The sequence below is a fragment of the Anastrepha obliqua genome, chromosome 5 (genome assembly GCF_027943255.1).
Source record: "Anastrepha obliqua isolate idAnaObli1 chromosome 5, idAnaObli1_1.0, whole genome shotgun sequence".
Lineage (NCBI taxonomy): Eukaryota > Metazoa > Arthropoda > Insecta > Diptera > Tephritidae > Anastrepha > Anastrepha obliqua.
Window position 1 is genome coordinate 15,584,131 of NC_072896.1, and position 21,244 is coordinate 15,605,374.

Here is a 21,244-nt window from a genome sequence, read left to right on the forward strand (position 1 = left end):
TATATATGCGAATAACTTCCACCACTAACTGCAGCAATAGATACATTTTTCACAGCTGGCAACATTAATTTTATCAGCCAATTCTGGTATTTTGCTCATCAAACGTAAACAGAGAAGCAAACAATAAAAGCGAGTGCATGATAAAGTAGCACCACAAAAGCTGTGAAACAATAAGAAAACAACGCAAGTGGAAAACGTCATAACAGCACTGACAGTTCAACCAACGAACGTCAAACGAAATACACCAGTGAACAATTCATTATTCGCAATATTTTTGACGCATACTGATGTTCGGTCTGCGTCGTCGCGCTAGTTTATACATAAGTTGAAGAAAAAATGTGAAAGAAATTTGCTAAAGTAAAAAATTTAACACAATGTAATTACAGAAAAATAAAAAAAGTATTGAAACGTGTGCAATTTTAACGTGCGAAGAAGTACAGTGGCTAAACTTGGAATTAGAAGTGAGTTGAGCTGGCGTTTAAAATGGGGGCGTTGTGATTATGTGCATGAAAATTTTCACCTCCTTTGGTGGAGCATCCAATGGCATACCAAATTGTGTGTATTTCTTATAATATTGAGTGGCTACGGCCACTAACGCGTTGAACGCCTGTTCACCACATCAACTGCAATTTTTTCGAAGTGGTTTTTCAGGCAAAACGCTTAAAAAGTCTCGCTGGTAATTGATTTGTAAGTAAGTCGGTCGTGAAGTAGTGAAATCAGAATGCCTAGGGCTTTGCTAATACAGTAAAGGGAAGCAAGCAGTCGTCGTCGTCCTCATACCAAGTGGCGAAAGAAAAATCGATAAGCGGCTCTAAAAAAAACAAAACAAAGAAAACGCTCGTGAAAAATACGTACACCAAAGAAAATACGACGATAATCGTGCGAACGTGCGTGCAATGACAAAGTAAGACGGGAAGGTGACGCGCGCGTGTAAATGTAGATAAAAAAGGAAATACAAAATAGGAGTACATCTACATACATATTGAAAGAGTTGTAAATAAAAATAAAAATGTGGGCAAGTGCAAAGCAAAATGTGGCACAGGATGTAACGAGTTGGGATGCTGATTGTTGATTTGCACGCGGCCACAAGGGCCACCAAGTAAGGGAGGAGTATTCGCATTGACAGCATCCACCCACCAAGCGTGCAAATAGCCAAGTTTCCTGTGTCAGGATATTAGAAATGTTGTAAATAATGTAAAGAGAAAAGTTACAAGTGAAAGAAGGATAAATAAAGTGAAAACGTCAAGGCATGGAGGGATTGTGAGACGCACAAGGACAATTTGAATGATGCTCTGTGCCGTGTGTATCTATTGAATATAATGCGAATGTGATGTTTTTTGTATTTTAATTTTATATAAAATTGTTGCTGCCGCTTAGCAAGTTGTTACATGTACAAAATACACACAAATAGATCTACGTTTTCGTATTTTTATATATATGTATATACCTATAAGCATATGTATGTATGTATGTGCGTGCACCCTTTTACATTGTAATTTTACACCATTTGATTTATACATGTGCGTTCATGATTATATTAGCCATTCGAAACTGTGGGAAGTGATAAGCTGCGCAGCTGGGCCAGTGCTTTGTATACTTACTTGATTCGATACATTTTTCTCAAGTGGGGAAAACTGTTGAATTGGGGAACATCAAGTGACAGTGAACAAAGTATACATACATACATACATCCATACATGCATACATACATATGTACATATGCATGCACGCATTGGCTGTGGGTAGCATAATTTTAATTTTAAAAATGTCTGAAACTTTTAATTTTGTTCTTACAGTTCAAAGTGACTGACACCAAAAGCGCTCAGATTTTCATAGTCGCAGGCCAAATTAGGCCTATTTTTATAAAGATGCCTGTGACGTGTTGGATGTTTTCAGAGATACCCAAGATACAAACTGTGCAGGCGGTAGAAGGTATATTCTTAAAAGGTCTTGCATTTTGGTTAAGAAGACTTCCTCGTGCATGAAAAATTAAGCTAATGACATAGGCAGAAAATCAAAACTGAAATATTTAATATCTCTAAGTGCTTCGGCCGCCGTAGCCAAATGGGTTGGTGCGTGACTACCATTCGGAATTCACAGAGAGAACGTTGGTTCGAATCTCGGTGAAACACCAAAATTAATATAAGTAAAACATTTTTCTAATAACGGTCACCCCTCGGTAGGCAATGGCAAACCTCCGAGTGTATTTCTGTCATGAAAAAGCTCTGCATAAAAATATCTGTCGTTCGGAGTCGGTTTGAAACTGTAGGTGCCTCCATTTGTGGAACAACATCAAGACGCACACCACAAATAGGAGGAGGAGCTCGGCCAAACACTTAAAAAGGGTGTACGCGCCAATTATATATATATATATCAGTGCTAAGTTAGCATACAAATCGCGTGATTCTGATTTAACAGCAGAGTCCAGAAAAGTCGGAAATTAATTTTTTAATAAAGAAACATTGAAGCCTCTCAACTGAGTCGTATTCGTAATGTAAATGTATCTTCTAAGTATTGGGTTGGGGAAAAAGAAATGTCATATTTGTGATCGAAATTTGACGCTTTGTTTAACGTACTTAGAATTATCCCATTCAAGTCAAATATGCCCTGTTTTGTTCGCAAACTTGTTGCCATTTAGAAGGCAACTTCATTATGCCCCCTTTATAAAACCCCCTCCTTATTTGCAAAAAACTCAGACAACCCGTTTTCGCAAGCCTCTTTTGAGGCCAACTTGGTATCAGCAAGGGCGTTTTGCATGGACCGGAAGAGATGATATTCACTTGGTGATAGGTCCGGACTATGTGGTGGGTGCGATAGGACATCCCATCCGAGCTCCCGTAGCTTCTGGCGGGTCATCAAAGATGTGTGAGGACGAGCGTTGTTCTGGTGGAACACAACACCATTCCTATTGACCAATTCTGGCCGTTTCTGGTTATTCGCCTGCTTTAAGCGGTCAAGTTTCTCACAGTAGAGAACCGAATTAAGGGTCTAGCCATAGTTGAGCAGCTCATAGTTGATAATTCCCTTTCAATCCCACCAAACACACAGCAAAACCTTTCTGGCGGTCAATTCGGGCTTGGTCATGGTTTGGGCCGGCTCGCCGCTTCTCGACCACGATCTTTTTCGCTTCGCGTACGTGTCGTACGTGATTCACTTTTCACCGCCAGTCACCATCCGCTTCAAAAATGGGTCAAGTTCGTTCCGTTTTAGCAGAAAATCGAAAGCGTTGATTCGGTCCAAAAGATTTTTTTGCGTCAACACGTGTGGCACCCAAACATCCAGCTTTTTTTGGAATCCAATCTTCTGCAAATGGTTCAAAACGCTTTTGTGGTCTGCACCTAGTTCCTGACTAATCAAGCGAATGCTCACATGCCGGTCTCTTTGGATAATTTCAACGATTTTATCAGTCTCTACGACGATTGGCCTACCAGTACGGGCTGCATCTTCGACATCTACTACACCAGAACGAAATCGATTGAACCAACGCTGTGCTGTGCGAATCGTTACAGTATCAGGCCCATAAACTTCACAAATTTTTGCCGACGCCTTCGTTGCGTTTTTACCTCTAAGGTAGTAAAAACGTAAAGTATGACGAATTTCTTGTTTGGTGGACTCCATATTTGACGTGCTATAATTTAAGACTGAAACGTACGATCACAACACTGTTTAAGAGACACTTGTAGTACAGATTGTCGTCTTCACCGCCGTTTAGTGTGACCCGATGCAATAAGTACAACGCAAGATATGTTTAAATGTCGCGCTCAATTGACAAAATACGACATTACTTTTTCCCCAACCCAATATGTCGATATCTTATAATTAAAATCAGCGATTTAAACTGTAATCTATTCGCAGTAGAAATTACCCTTACTTCGCCTTCAATCTATGTATTTCGCTTGTCGGAATACTAATTTTAGCTATGTTTTTTATTGTTATAGCCGCATTAAATATTTCCTGTGGTATCATTCATTTACCGGACACGAATCCGGTAGTGTAAACTCGCATGCGTGTGAACTAAAAAAAGTTTCTTTTTTCGATATTTTTGTGTCTCCTAAATATCCTGCTCCCTAGTATACGGACTTCTTCTACAGTCATCACAATGAATTTCCTTAGTTAAATCACTAGCAATTAATCGCTAATAATACAGAAACACACAATTAAAGCATTAAAAGCAATTTTCTTCCGCCTCTAATGGCCACAACTAATAACATTTGACCTTGAAATAGATTTGGTTTCTTGGTTTTTGAATATCAGCAATTACTCGTTGCATGCACATACATACATACATATGTAAGTACATATATTCCTATACTATATGCCGTGTTTTATCTCTCTGGCATCAAATGGAGGTTGACTGGGCTGCAGTCAAGCGAATGATGTTAAGCCGTAAATCTAATGCAGCTATTCGCATATTAAAGAAAAGTACGTAATTAGGGAGATGGAAAATATAGATAACCACTTTTTTGCTTTCTTTGTAGACATTGTAAGCTTAAAAAAGTTGTGAATGTAATATCTACATACACAGATATGCTGCATATGAATGATACATTCCGTGGCGTGCTTCATGCAAATGTCAGCCCTCAGTATCTATAAGCTACTCACTTTCAACAACATACACATAAGCTGCTTCACTTTGAGAAAATAAAAATTAGAAAAATACAAGCTAAACCGCTAGCAGCCTCTTTTCAACTCATTCTACTATATAACGGGTGTGTTTTTTAGGTTTATGAAGCCTTAAATAAGAATGTCTGCCAAAGTACAAACCTTGCCTTGGCACAAACTGGGTCTAATTAGAATACAGAAACTCATGGTGAAAAAAATGCAGAAGGTGTGACCAATATCATACCGTTAACCGGCTCTCAGCGAATTTGAAAGAATCAGCTGATTGGCTGACGTAACCCAAGGATGATGAATTTACCAGATTTGCACTTTAACTATGGTGGAAAAAAAAGTTATGAGGGGAATGTTGACTGCAACGTCGGTTGGGGATTCGGCAGCCGAATTCTGCCCGCTCTATTCACACGCTCGTCCGATTAGTCGTTGTTCAGACGGTAACGAAATTTCATTGGTTGATTTTTTACGTGTATAACTAACAGAGCCGAATGACGGCCAGCTAAAGAGCTCACCTTTAAAATCTTTTCACCATGGACGTAACCGAGGTCATACAGGCGAAAAACTGCGCTTGTGTTGGTGATATACGAAAAAAATCAACACAGCTTTCGTTCATATTGATTCGTGGCCTTCTGAGCAACGACTAATTGCACGAGTGTGTTAATACAGTGAAATGAGCGGGCATAATTCTGCTCCCGACTTCCTGGTGACGTGGGCACCGAAGTTGGGTTAGGTTAGGATAAATGGCATCCCATGCGAGAGGCCCACTTGGACAAATATTCAAAATTTGTGAAATGTAGAAGCGGCCTTGGAATTACATGTTGACGACGAACGGTGGCTAGTTGACAGACTCTGCAGAAAGGACTTGACACAATCCTAAGTCCCACTGTATGAACACCTAGGAAGCAGAAGTTACTTGCTCAATTTCATTTATCACCATTGCTGAAAGTCCAACCTGGTGATCTATCATCCATGGCAGAGACTTGTAATCGCACAACATTGAAAAATTAATACATTTCGAATAAAAGATGCTTAATGGAAAATGGGTGACTTCATTAATGTAAAGTAGTTGTCCGATATTGTAACAACATAAACATTTCTCCTTCATTTTTTTGGAGTGCTGCTGCAGTGAAAGCCCTTGGCCGGGTCATTCCGGCAGCGTAGAACCGATTATCGTGGGGAAATTCTCGCTTTTATTTGAGTTAAACTAATTTTGAGTTCTCTCATCTATAAAGATTTGAAAGAGACTGAATAGGACTAAAAGAGACAAGAAGCAAAGCAGTGCAATGTGTCACTTTCACGCATTTTTGGTGACCGAAAGTTAAATATTATATATTTTTTGGCCATCTAGGTCATATTGTTGTTGGTGTGGCACCATAAAAAATTTCCAATACATTTTTGTTGGAGTCCTGCTGAAGTGGCAGTCCTTATATATTTATATAATTGGCATGTACACAGTTTTTGGGTGTTTGGCCGAGCTCATCCCCCTATTTGTGGTGTGCGTCTTGATGTTGTTCCACAAAATGGAGGGACCTACAGTTTTAAATATTTTTATGAGGAGCTTTTTCATGGCAGAAATACACTCGGAGGTTTGCCATTGCCTGCCGAGGGGCGACCGCTATTAGAAAAATGTTTTTCTTAATTTGGTATTTCACCGAGATTCGAACCTACGTTCCCTCTGTGAATTCCGAATGGTAGTCACGCACCAATCCATTCGGCTACGGCGGCCGCCACAGTGGCAGTCCTTGGTCGGATATAAATTTGGGTTGTTCCATTTACCTAAAACCAACTCTCGTGGAAATGGTTATGAGATTTGCGCTTTTGTACTACATTTTTTGGGAATATCTCAAGCAACTAATCTCTACTGCTAAGCCACTTACGACTCACGATTTGAAAGACATTAATTGGCACGTTTTTAGCGAGAAAAGACCATTTGTTCTGAAAAAAGTGGTACGAAATTGAAACCGGTGGACTTCATAAAACGCAATCGATGCTAGTAAATGCCAAGATTTGTTTATAAACCAATTTCCACCAAGCCTTCCCACATCTACACTTCTACCGAAAGTATTTTTAAATATCTGACAAATTTCTGTCTTCCCTTTGACTCGTTTGCTCATGTCTTAATTAATATTTAAGTTTCAAAATGTCAGCAAGCAAATGGAATCGCTGAATGCGCGCATGGAAACGGCGCGGTAATATGAAAATTGAGTTGTCACACTATGAGATGACAGCTGATTTTAAGACAGTGACGGCAGGAAATACGGTAAGAAATTTGTGAATCAGTGAAATTCATGGTTTCCACTTGACATTTCTGTTTTAACATGGCTCTTTTAACGTAATCTATAGAAGGTGTAGATGTGGGGTTTACTGGAATTTATGTTTAACTGGATTTCAGCCATTGGTTGTATCAAGGCTCTTAAACTCGCTTCCGAAATTGATTTCACTCAAAACCAACGGAGTGATTTTGATATTGATAGCGACTGTTAAAGCGAACATTTTTTGCAATCCGTAATAAATTTATTTATTAAGTTTAACTTTATACGAAAGGATTAAAAAATGTGTTCTTATCACTCTGCCCTCTATTCACGTTAAGCCTCTTTGCGCTCACGGTCCCGCTTTGCTAAACTTCTCCCGTTTTTTTATCGCTTATTTTTTCGACCAATCAGCGATCGACTCGTATTGCAGTATTGCAATTGAGCAATAGTGGAATTTACTCTGACTGCGCTGCCAGACTGTTCGCAGCAGCGACATTAAAAATTTAAATTTTCTTACATTATTTTGTTCAGGCGCACACAGATATAATTTTCATACAAAACATTTATTTTTCACTCATTTTTAGGATAGGTATGCATTTTCTACAATAAACGAAGCAAATACTCCCGCTATTTGGAAATAACTTTTAGGCTTGGCAAAAGAAAAGTACGAAATTTAAATATTTACTTCCCTACTTACAAATACAGATCTGTTACCAGGCCATCTGTTGTGAAGAAAGCCTGACAAATCAGTTATTTGAATTAAGTATATTGCAGTTGAAACACTCGACATGGAAAATCGCTATAAATTGCATAAAAGTTGAGCGCTTATAGAGCTAAGAAATAGCCCATTTTATGATTTTTTTCTGCATTTTATTAAAAAAAAATTATACACTTCTATGATAAAAAAAAACACCCATTACAAATATACATATTCACTTATGTATGAAATATGTATAGTCACTCGGAAGACATATTACACCTTTCTTTCTTCGCATACCAAGCGCACAGTCGCTTCCACTTGCCGGTCATTAGTTTGACCTAAATTTGAGTAGCAGCAAGCAGACAGCAGCCATGCGGCTTTGTTGAAGCTGCTCGTATCAGCCAGCACCGGTGATAGGCAAAGCGCGCTGGTGTTCAACAAATCATTGAAGCGATGCTGCTTAAAAAGTTATACACACACATGAATATGCATGTCCATACAGTGGCCCAAACAATTATCCGTACATTGAAGAAAAAACTTTGCATTAAAGACACACAAATTAGTTTAAGTTGATGTATGTAAATGAAGAAGATAACAGAAAAAGAAAGAAAAAAAAAATTCTAAAAAACAAAAAATATAAGCAAAGCTTCTCAGATACGTCAGCTCAACAGCTGATTCTGTCAAATTCACTGCGAGCCAAGTATTGCCATATGGCACGCGTAATCACAGGCGCATTCATTAAAGGTGGTGCCGCTAGACCAACAACAACGTTTTGTACGTAGAAATACCAAGACAAAGGAAAGTATAAATGAAAAAGTAAAAGACGAACTAGGTTCCTCAGCTGACATAAAGTTGGAGCTAGAAGCATACGACGATAGTGCGAATGGAACGGCTTTTCGTCTTTTCATTATTTGCTGACATCTGAATGTACACGGCAAAAGAAAAAAGCAAATCAGCTGGTCTACCGATTCGTCCGTTAGTAGATTCGCCTCATGATTCAATTATTAAGGGTTTGCTCACTTGTGACGTTGGATTTTTGACACTCCCTTACAAAAAGTTGTATTTAAGAAGCTGAATAAAGTGGAACAAATTAAATCTCTATTGGTAAAAATGGTAGCAAAAAAGTATATTTTTACTTAATGGAAACAAACTACGAAGGTTTAAAAAATAAATTTTAATTAATATTTGAATGTAGTAGAAGTTATTATGGGAAATTGCCTAGTCTAATATTAAAACAAGAAATTATTTCACTTAATCCAAGATTTTATTTTGTGAATTAATTATCAAATTTAAGTCCGATCGCGAAATTGCGAAGCTTTGTCAATATGAAAATATTTTGTTAAAAATAAATAAATAATTGGCATGTACAATTTTGTTAGGTGTTTGGCCGTGATCCTCGTCCTATTTGTAGCACGCGTCTTGATGTTGTTCCACAAATGGAAGGACCTACAGTTTTAAGCTTATTCCAGTAGAGGGTTTTTTATGAAGGCGCCTCATCCATCCAGGGGAAGGAAACCTTGGAAGCAAGTTCCGTCAATCCCAACTTTTTTATAATGAAGTATGCAATGTTACCGATCGCGTCGGAACTATCCAATTATTCTCCCTGTTGTAACTCTTTGGGAAATGCTAGCTCTTCGCAAAACATGAATTCCGTCTAAAACACCACATCATAAGAAATAAAGCTTTGTAAATCCTCCTTTTATCGATCTCGGATTGCGTCAATCTATCATTTCCTGACTTTAGCGGTATGCATTTCATGTCGTAGTACCATAGTCCTTTACATACCGATGAAGACTCTTTAACGAGTTGTTGCTCGTAAGCAGACCATTTTGACAATGAAATGTTTTTCTGCAAATTTTACTTTTCCTCCACTTTTACTCAAAATTTCTAGAGCTAGCAACCCAGTGTCTTGCTAAGGGAGCCGATTTGTCAAGAGAGACCGAGAAAGCTGCTTACTGACCTTTTATCATTGAATCATGGATTCGCCTTGCGTAATTTTCTATATTCTTTGAACTGTGAAGTGTGTCGAAAATTATTTTTCTTCCTAATACGAAATATTTGCACTGAAAGACTTGTGACACTGGTCAACAAAATTAAATTTTTCATTTCATGCAAGACAATCTTCTTCCATGTCTGATAGTATATGGTATGAGCGCTAGCAATTACTATCAATCTTTTATAATTAAATTTTTTACCGTAAGTAATTTCTTACTAGAAATACCAAAAATCGATATTGAATAGATCAGTTGTTTAATTTTACTTAAATATCGTCAGTGCAAAAATGAGTACTTTTATTCTCATACGAATAATTTTAATATTTATTGGACGAATTTTTTTTTCTCATACAAATAATTTTAATATTTATTGGAAGATTTTTTTTATTTAGCTTTTAAATTTTTTCTTGATATGTGGTCTTTAAGGAATGAGTAAGAAACATTTTCCGAAAATCGTTTTCTTATTACATTTTTTACAATATAAATCAGGTATTTGCATATTTTGGCAAAAAAAATTACCTATTTTTTGAAACTTTATTACATTTATACCTTCATTATAAATAAATATCTCGAAAACGTGTAAATTTATTGAATAATGAGAGTATAAAATAAAAGATAAAAATTAAACTTCCTTGAATTTCATTTATAACATTTTCTAAGAAAATACCAATTTTTTTGTAAATATTATATTATAAATATTTTGAAATATTGTAAATCTTTTATTAAAAAGTAGAGCATTAAAAATTTAATTTCTTTGAATTTGATTTATAACTCGTTTTGATCGGTTAACGGATTTACCAGATACCAGACATTTTTTTATATTTTTTTGTCATACTTTAATCAGAAACTGTTATTCGCCGATGTTTCGAAACTACTTGACAGAAAAAAAAATTATGTGGGTTTTCGAACCCGGCGACCGTTTTTACATAGGAAATTGATGGTTCTACAAAAATTAATTATTAGTTAGTTCTTAACCTGTTACAAAGATTTTTACTTTCGAACTTTAAAGTTCATGGTTCAAGCTTTTATTTAAGCTGCCTTTTAGATTTTTATAAAAACACATTTTTTTCGATGCTGGTTCAAGTAGAGCTAAAATTGCGTTTTTTAAGATTTTATTACTATTTATAGAAAAATTGCGACATGAAAATCAGTTTTTACTCTCAGTTAATCTGTGGAAAAAATTCTATCAGAAACATCTGATGCTTTTCTTGTAACAAAATCGGTGTTGAACAGTGTAATTTTACTGACAAGACTTGCCTAAAAATAAAATCTGGGCTATCTACTTGTATTCCTTTGCTGATCAGTTGTTTGAGTCACTGTGCAGACGCATAATTTCACACTTACACACATCCGACGCTTACCATAATCAAAATATTTTCAAAATAGCGGCTATGGCCGATGGTACAGAACACTTCAGACGCTTGTAAGTACTTGTTCTAAGTAGTTAAATGGTTTTTTTTTTTTTTTTTTTTTTTTACTTAAATGAGTTCTCTACTGAAATTGGCAAATTTCAACTCCAAGCAATCATTCATGCGCCGCGCCGTTGATTCTTTCGTTCATTCAAAAGTTTGTGGTTGCTGCTGCTGTTTGTGAAGAGATAAGAAAGACATTTATTTACTTTCAAATTAGTAGCTGCTTAAATTCCTCGTAAGTGTTTAAGTGCATTAGTCATACAAACAAATATATTAATTTAGTATATGCAGGCATATGTCTCAATACAAGCCCCACGTTTTACCCCTCTTTTGCCCTCTTCTTAGTTCCAGCGCTTTTATGATTCTCCGCGCAGCACAGTGACCTTTTTTGTGTTCACTTTTTGTTTCTCTCACTTGGCTGTACTTCACGTGGCATGGTATTGTTGTTGTCACAGCTTTTATCACTTTGGTTGTGTTTTTTCCCCCCTAACTTTCGCAACTTTATTGCCTCTGCTGTTTTTGCGCAATATTCTTGTGAATTGTTTACCCCACAGTTATACTGTCAGCTTCAAAGGAAAGTGTACACCAGATTTTAACAAGTTTCGATATTTTTTATAAAAAATATAGTTCATAAAACAACGAAAGTTAGAATGCAAAGATTCAACTTTATACAAAATTTAAAAAAGTTGGGTACATTTTCATCAAACTTTTAAACTTTTTAGTCTACTTAATAACGCAGCTTTATAGCCCAGTCAATTTTAGCGCAAAGTGCAAGTTTCAAGTGGAAAAATTCGCGCTCATTTTTGACAATTTATTTTTTGGTCAAGGTTATTGTGTGTTTTCTAGTCACCGATACTTTTTTTTCGATTAAACAATTGGTAGTTTTGTTGGAAATTCCCTGAATTTTTATAAATCTCGTACAAAGTTTGAAATTTTGCGTTATATGGTTTCTGTTGTAGTGTTAAGTTATATACCTATTTATAAAAAAATTAAATAAAAATAAATTTAAAATTTAATTTAAAAATAAACAAATTTCTTTTGACGCTGAGAGTAGTAAATGGAATTTGTATTAAATACAAATAAACAGACGGTGCGTGTGGCCGTGAAATTTTGTGCAAGAACACACGTTCGAAATAAATATTATATTATTGCAGGTTTCAAGTACGAAAACATAATTATTTTCAATTGTTGTTGATATAAAATAATAAATACTGCAAATATGGCTAATATGACAAAGAAGTAAATTGCGCAAAATTGGAGGTTGTAGGCGCAAAATTGGAGCCGCTATTTACTTAATATTTCATTCGTGTCTCCCATCCTTGTCTGCAATTCTCAACGGGCCTAGGAAACGAATAATTGTTTGCATTTTATAAAAATGTTTTCAGCAATCGCACTGAGAGCTCCGCAACCAGGCAAATACCTGTCCAGAGAAGCTCCATGTGTGCTAAAATCGAGCCACGACACTCTAAATGATAGAAACAATTTTCTCTCTCTCTCCAAGATGCACCAAAGGGAATTACTCTGCGAACAACACAATAGTATAGTGTTCACTTAATAATTAGACGATAACATCTCATTAGCCTTCAACTCTTTAATTTGGATCAAGTGCACCGACATTTAACCTACCCAACTTATCACTCATTATCAATTATTAGGTTTCACTCCTCTGCACTCTTCCCTACAACTTTCATCAGCTTTATGAAATGAGTAACTGATCTCTGCGCTGCTTGCTAGTCCGCGGAGGATGGGATTCTAAGATATTACCTATTGCCTTTAATAGCCGCATAGGCAGCAGACTAGCACTATCAGCAAAATGCCCTCAGCCATTAAACTCCGGTATTTTGAAGCTTCAATATTTTTTATATTAACTCTTCACTTCTCTTTACTCACAAGCCACGCTCTTAAACCTAAAGCCAATCCCCTAAACTAAAGAATAAAAAACTTAGATTCTAAATTGTTCTTATCCTTATTTCAATTTATGAGAACGAACGAACGAAAACGACAGCAATAGCATTCTTAACCCGGTAGCTTACCTCAGCTTAGCCCCATTGGAGGTGTATCAGTTATGAACCTTAAGTTGATTTCTGCGATATCATTTTCAGATATCTTTCTTCGTCAAAGTGAAGATAATGTTCAGGAACCTTTAGACTTTCTTCTCTGGTAGCCTCTTATGTTAAGTTCTGACAGTCTTATAGGTACTTTCGCCGCATCATCACAATCTTTGTCAATTGCTAATAATGTTCATTATCTTTTCCTCTAGAAAATTTTGTGAAGAATTTTATGATGACTACCATTTGGAAATTCCCGCGTTGGGAATCCATATCACCCTATGGACCTCAAAAATTATCTATAGGACAAGCTTTTTCTCGAGGCAGGTAGACAATGCTGTAATAAATTTGTGATTTCCTGCTTTGAAAGAGGCAGAAAATTAAGAGAACTCGTTGATGGATGCAGTTTAAGGGGTCAGTCTACTTTGGAGACTCGAAAAAAAGGCTATATTCGTGATTTTTTTTTTGAGAAAACTATAAATGATAGTAATATAAAATTTGTTTGATTTATTAAATAAAGTCTTAAAATTCAGAAATAAATTTTTTTTTATTCAATTTTATAGTATTTTTAGTAAAAAAATAGCAGTGAAGCGTAACGTCTCAAACATGGGTTGGTGAGGCAGCTCCATCAGAACTCAAGAACGGCTTGTCTGAAACAAAAAAATCAAAATGTTTCAGATTCAGTAAGATACTGGCTACAAAATGACCCTCGGATATTAGGTTTTAATGAAGACAAAAAAAATGGCTGATAAAAATGGAAAATTTTTGATAGAACGGTTTTTTTTTTCGCATATTTAAAAAAAATATATAGTAAAAATTTAAAATTTCAAAACCCCCGAGCGTCAATTTGGTGCAAATTATGTCTAGAATAGGTGATCCAAATTTTATGAAAATCGGTTGATTAGTTTTTGAGATACAGTGGAGCTAGATTTTGAAAACGTTGTTTTGAGAAAAACGCGTTTAAAGTTTTTAATGCACGCTATACGCGCAGGTAGACGAAATGATGTTCAGGTAAAAAAAAAATAGTTAGAGTGCTCGGATTTTCTTAAAATTTTTACACAATATTTCTGGATATATGTATATACTTTCAAATTATGCAAAAAAAAAAATTGAAAAATTTTAAAGTGACAAAGTAGACTAACCCCTTAAAATATATTATCTCATTCTTTTTTATTTATTTATTTTATTTTATTTAATTAATTTTATACATTTTTATTTTATTTTATTGTATTTTATTAATTTTATTTTTATCTTTTTTATTTCCTTTGTTTTGTCCTATTTTATTTTAGTATTTTTATTTACGTTTTTTTCTATTTATCTTTTTATACTTTATTTTATTTTTTTGTTATTTTCATTTAAGTAAATTTAATTTAATATATTTTACTTTATTTCATTTTATTTAATTCTGATTTATGTTGTTTTGTTTTATTTTTTTCTATATTATTTTGGTTGGCTTATTTAATTTTTAACAATATTTAATCTTATTTATTTTAATTTTATTTTATTTCGTCTAAATTATATTTCTTTTCATATCATTTAACTAAATTTTATTGTATCTTACTTTACTTTATTTTATGTATTTTATTTTATTTTAATTTTTGTTTTCTTTCATTCTATGTTTTCTTAGTATTTTTATTTATATTTATTTCTTATAGCTCTTTAACATTTTATGTTAATCATTTCGATTTATTTTGTTATTTCAATTTAGTTTGATTTTGTTTAATATGTTTTACTTTATTTTATTTAATTTTGGTTTATTTTCTTACTTTGGTGTTTTTATTTTAATTTTTTTATTAATTTACCACTTTTTTATTTCCCTTTATTTTATTATTTTAATATAATTTGATTTATAATAGTTTTGTTTGAGTTTAATCCATCTCGGCTATTGCCGGAGACTGCACAACCCGCATAAAATTTTCAAGGGATTGTGCTCTGGTGGAGCGTAGTCCAAGTTCTACGCCTATGCGGTTGCTATTGCTTAAATATTTAAAAATCTCCGAACTATTGCACATGTGTCCAGTATGGCCGACTTCTGCATGTCTTGTAAAAGGTGTTGGCAGCCATATTTCTTCAAATTTTTGATTAGATGCTTAGGCACTAACCCAGTGGAAGATATAATTACTGGTATTATGTTCACTTCCCTCTCTTTATACACCCTTTTTAATTCTATGGCCAAAGCTGCATACTTTGATATTTTAGTGGAGTATGAGCTTTGGATGTTGCGATTAAGGGGCACCGCTATATCGATTACTTCGATTGTTTTATTTATCTTGTCGAACAAAATAATGTCAGGTTTGTTGGCAGCTGCGGTTTGATCTGTGGAAATAAATCTGTCCCAGTACAGTTTAAAATTTGCATTTTCCAATATTGCCTTTGGTTTGTATTCAAAATACAAGACTTCTTCTTGTAAGAGACCGTGTTGTATCGCAAGTTGTTGGTGGAGGATCTTTGCTATATTGTTATATCTCATGACATATTCACGGGGGGCAAGTACGCTGCATGAAGCAATTACATGATCGATTGTTTCATAATAAATGTCGCACCTTCGGCACTTATTTTCTATTACCTCGCCATGTATCGACCTTCGGAAATTTCTGGTAGGAATAACTCGGTCCTGGAATGCGATTGCGAAACCTTCTGTCTTAGAAAATAATTTTCCTCTTTTCAACCATAAATTGGATGATTGTAGGGCTATTCATTCCATTTCAAGATAATGGGAATTAACACCGTTTATTGTTTTTGCTTTCCATGCTGCGATCATTTCTGCTGCGGACTTAACCCCCTCAGGTACTGGGAAGTTTTGCTCCATCAAACTGAGCGGGGTAAAGCCACTATCTGCCATAGTGATAACCTTAAATCGATGAGACTCGCTGATTTAGTTTATTTTCTTCTCCTTCTTAAATGGCGTGATAATCGCTTATGCGATTTTGGCCTAGTTTAACAAAGCTTAGCTTTCTCGTGCTAACCGGTGCCAGTTGGACACACCAAGTGAAGCCAAGTCCTTCTCCACTCGAAAGAGGCCTTCCTCTTCCTCTACTACCACCGCATCGAATACTTTCAGAGCCGGAGAGTTTGTATCCATTCGGACGACATGATCCAGCCAACGTAGCCGCTGGATCTTCATTCGCTGCGCTATGTCTATGTCGTGTATTTGTTTATTTTATTTTACATTATTTACTTTTGATTTATTTTATTTTATTTTGGTTGGTTTATTTAGTTTTTTATTTAATTTTTTTTACTTACATTTTTTTTAGCTCGTTTTTAATAAATTTTTTTTTAATTTTTTTAAATGATTTTTTATTTAATTTTTTTATATATATTATATTTTTTTATATATTTATTTTTTTATACATATATTTTTTTATTTTTTTTTTTATTTTTTTTTTTATTTTTTTTTTTTATTTTTATAAATTAATTTTTTTTTAATTCTTTATATTTTTTTATATATTTTATATGTTTTTTTTTAATATGTTTATTTTTCATACATTCATTAATATAGATTTCCTCTAATTTTCCTTACAAGTTCATTTACTTCCCACATCGTTCACCACTGCATTACCTTGTTTGAGTAAATGCGCTCCCTTCTCTGCCGCCCACCTACATTAGCTCACGCCGATTTCGCCACACCTGACAGCCGAAAATAAATTTATAGCTACAGTCAACGTATCGCTTTGTTATTTATTGTTATTGTGCCGTTTTGTTGTTTCTATTTGTGTGCATACATTTACAAGTGAAACTTTCGATGTTTACAATTTCCGATATTGGCTTTGTTGTTGCTGTTATACTTAAATATTTTGTGCTCAGCTATACGATTGTAGATTCTATTGTTTATTTCGATTTTGATTGTTTGCAGTGATTTTTATTATTTAATTTTCACTCTGCGGTTTCTATTATAATTTTCATAATTAGTCATAAGCGAGCCACAGAATTGGCTTTTCTGTGGTCTGAATGTTTCCCATAAATACGAGTTTGGAATGTGAGATGGGGTTTCTCTTAAAAAAGCCCAGTTAGATGTATCATTTAGTTTTATACCTAGACAGTGCCATTATGAAAATTTATCTATTTATGGTTTGTGAGATGTGTGAGATTCTCAGAAGTATGATAAGTGAAAATGCTTGTGAGGGTTAGGCTTTTCACACCCACTGAGATAGTAATATTTTAATAAAAAAATTAAATTAGTAAAGGAAAAACCATAGTGACCATATCTGAGTCATGGAAGAACCACATTTTTGCCGATTATTGTAGAAAATTGATTGATTCGTTGTCAGACGTGATTAAAGTTGTACCGAAGGCTGACTATTAAAATATAAAAAAAAATTATGCTGAGTTTCAGATACGTAAAGACAAAATCCGTATATCTTTATCTTTATAGCTATAGTTATAATAGCCACATTTAATTGGTATAATATCCATTATAAAATTATCTAAAATTGATAGCAAAACAATGCGCCAAATAAGCTTTAAAGAGCCGATGAAGCAACCTTCTACAATTCGTGTGACATCACTAGCGCAATTAATTATTTTATGGGCGCGAAATACCTACACATTTGCAATATTTTATTTACTTCAGTTGCAATTGGTCATTTGGCGGACGAGACGTGCTTAAGAAGTGAAAATATTTTTTTGCTTTATTAAATTTTTGTTATTCTATTTATTTCATGGTATACATAGGTATTTCATGCTGACTTTCCTCAAAAACACACACCAATTGGCTTGGCTTCAAATTATTTGCGAAATAATAATCTAATTCAGGGTTTTTAATCAATTTGAATAACAACCAGTTTGTTGTCTTTTGACCCAGTGGAACGAAGATTCAGTTTCACTAATATACAACGCAGTATAATAAGGCATACATACCCTGTAGGGAGAACCTAAGCTAGTGAAATAAATTTCTGATTTGGAACTAGTGCGATTTCATCAATTGCGAGCAACTTCTAGTAGTAGTATTAGGTGTTTGCGACAGCGACATCTACCCTCATAGTGTGATAGTGTCAGAATTGAGGGGTAAAGACGCAAAATCGTAACCTTTTCACATTTTTGAGTATCTGATAAAATGTAAAATGAGGATACAGGGAACGTACGGTATTTGAGAACAACTTGATAGTAAAACTAATAAGCTTTTATTTTGAACAAAATTTAATAAAACTTCACGACTTTTTGCACAACATTAACTTATTAAATATCTATAAAATCATTCAATAAAATTTCCATTTACTGCAATAATCTCTTCCATCCGAGTCCGGAAACTGTTATATGCCCGAATCAAATGCTCTTTATTCATATCGACCATAAAGATATTAATGCCTGCCTTCAGAGAAGAAATGGTGTTATGAGAATGCTTATTGATTTCACGTTCAACTATGCCCCATGCGTAGTAATTCAGAAGATTAAGGTCCCGGGAGTTAAGCGGCCGTTAGCTCTGTATTTTTAGGCGCTTTAGATTGTTTAGTTTTGTTTAGAAGGCGTTTTGATTGGATAACTCGCTGTTCCCGTGCTTGCTTCGACACAATCTGTCTTCTGCGCATCCGGAGATGTTTTTTGCGTTGCAACAGATTCTGCATCGCCGTCTGGTGCTTCGAATTCACGACGAAGCTTATGAACGAACAAGAACGGACGTTCCCACGACAGCCGTTCCATTATGCATTTCCTCAAATACCTGTGCAAAAATGAAAAAATATTTGGATACTTTCTTAGTTTAAATTTATTTTTTGCTTATAAATTAAAGTGCACTATCCTATGATCAAAAAGTACCGGGAATGTTTAACTCAAAGAAATCTCGTACGTGGGAACCGGTCCATATTTTTCTCTTATGTTGCTAGGATTGTAAGACACACTTCTGTCACTTTTTAGCGCCATCGGATCATTAGTGTCTGCCTGGCATTTGTTTACATCAGTCACCTTTTTTCAATTTGTCGCATTTTATCATGGATAATTTTGTTGAACAAAGAGTTTGTTTGAAATTTTGTGTTGTGAACGAAATTTCGTGTTCCGATGCACTGCAAATGTTGCAAAAAGCATTTGATGAATCTGCTCTATCAAGAACAAGAGCATACGAATGGTATACAGACTTTAAAAGTCGTCGTATAGTAGTGGAAGATTTGCCTCGTTCCGGACGCCCATCGACGTTAAGAAAGTGCAAGAAATCGTACTTGAAAATCGTCATACCAGCTTAAGAGAGATTTCTAGTGAACTTGGCATTTCATATGGAACGGCACAACACATTGTGGTTGGTGTTTTGGGTATAAGACGCGTTACAGCCAGGCTCGTTTCGAAGGACCTGAATTTCGTGCAAAAACGCCACCGAAAGACAGTTGCTGAGAAGATGATTTCTGAAGCCCAAAGTAATCCAACCTTCATGAAACGGATAACCACTGACGACGAGACTTGGGTCTATGAATTTGACATCGAAACCTAGCAACAGTCGTCTGAGTGGCGCTTCGAAGACGAGTCGAAACCGAAAAAATCGCTCAAAAGTGAAGGTGATGTTGATTGTTTTCTTCGATTGCCAGGGTGTAGTGCACCATGAGTACCTTCCATCGGGCCAGACAGTCAATGAACAATATTATTTATCCGTTTTGAAGCGTTCGAGAGATGCTGTACGTCGCAAACGGCCGGAAATGTGGGCAAACAATTCTTTGAGCCCAAATTGTGCTGGATTATTTGACCAAACACCAAACAAATAAGTACCGTATTCACCTGATATGGCCCCGTGTGACTTCTTTTTGTTTCCCAAGTTAAAGTTACCACTTCGTGGAAGGAGATTTCAGTCGATAGAGGAGATCAAAGAGAATGTGACGAAGGAGCTGAAGGCCATCCCTTCGTGCAGTGCTGCATGGAGGACTGGGTTAAACGTTGACACATGTGTGTTGCTTCAGACGGGTCATATTTTGAAGGAGATAAGATATATTTGCCTGAAATTTAATTCTGTTTTGTTTTATTTAAACATTTCCGGTACTTTCTGATCATAGGGTAGTTCATTGTTACTGTGTTTTTCAAGGGTGGAGTAATGCCTTCTTGTTGTTGTCTTTATTTGCTGTTCAACAGTGAGACCATGAGATCTTGGTGAATGTCGTTATTAGTGATGTACCAAGGTTCATTTACTATTAGCCGCAGTATTTTAATTTGTTGCCTTTGAATAATATTATATTTAGATTTGTATGTTTTGCTGTACCCCACTGTTGTAGTCCATTTCTCCATATTGGTTTTATTATTGTATTACATATAATAACTTTGTTGTTTATTGATAATTTCGACTTTTTGTTTAACAACCAATATAGTTGTTTCAACTTCAAGTTCATTCGTGTTTTTGTTTCTTTTTTATGTATTGCTCATTTATCTTGAAATGAAATTGAAATTTGAAAAGGTCGAACCAAGGAGCACCAGGAGATTTGGTGGCTCCTAAAACACTCAGGCATTGTATTTAAAGCTCTGGGAAGGGGGTAGATAGTCAAGGAGGGAAGGAGAAAAGTATCCGAGAAAGAGATAGGAAAGAATAGAGACAGAGATAGAGATAGTTAGTCCTGTGAGCATTTTCCAGATTCTTTGGCAAATCTGTAAATATCCTCCAGTTTCATAGAACGAATATTACTCATTCTCACGACATCGGAACCTAATACTCGTAGCCGTGCTCTAGCAAAGGCAGGACACTCACAGAGAAAGTGCTCAGTGCTATCCGCCTCCTCCAAGCATGACAGGCATACCGGGTCCTCGATGATTCCAATGGAGGTCATATGCGGACCCCATGGGTTGTGTCCTGTAATGATGCCGACCATCAACCGAATGTCTTTCCTTCTAAGTTTTAGTAGAAAGTTTGACAGTTTTCTGTTCGGACTTGTCACAAAACACTTTGCAGTTCTGCAGCGTTCTCAATCGCTCTTTATGTAGATTGCCTACATAATCGCTGATCCAATTCTTGATTCCTGCGGGACTGATTCCGATTATTGGCTCTGGCCCCTGTGGGGGCACCGCTGATCCACGGTTGGCCAATTTGTCAGCAATTTCGTTTCCTTGAACACTGGAGTGTCCCGGAATCCATATAAGTACAAGCCTGTTTTGTCTTGCGACAGAATTAAGCTTCTTCTTACATTCTTGAACAATCTTTGAACTTTGCTTCGCGTTCTCCAGGGCCTTCAATGCAGCCTGACTGTCACTGAAGACTCCAATCTGTTTCCCGCTTCATCTCCTCTCGATTATCCATTCGGCTACTTTCAGGATGGCAATTTAT

General features: G+C 35.5%; 1 protein-coding gene across 2 annotated transcripts in view; it reads left to right on the forward strand.

Moving 5' to 3' along the window:
* The first annotated feature begins 286 nt into the window (after positions 1-286).
* Positions 287-21,244, forward strand: part of LOC129249465 (WD repeat and FYVE domain-containing protein 3) — a 71,648-nt gene continuing 50,690 nt past the window's right edge. The window contains exon 1 of one of the 2 annotated variants that reach the window (XM_054889296.1): positions 287-461. The gene's annotated coding sequence lies outside the window, so the exon portion shown is untranslated. Of the gene's footprint in view, positions 462-939; positions 1,100-21,244 lie in introns of those variants that run through there. The other variant, XM_054889297.1, reaches the window with a different exon arrangement.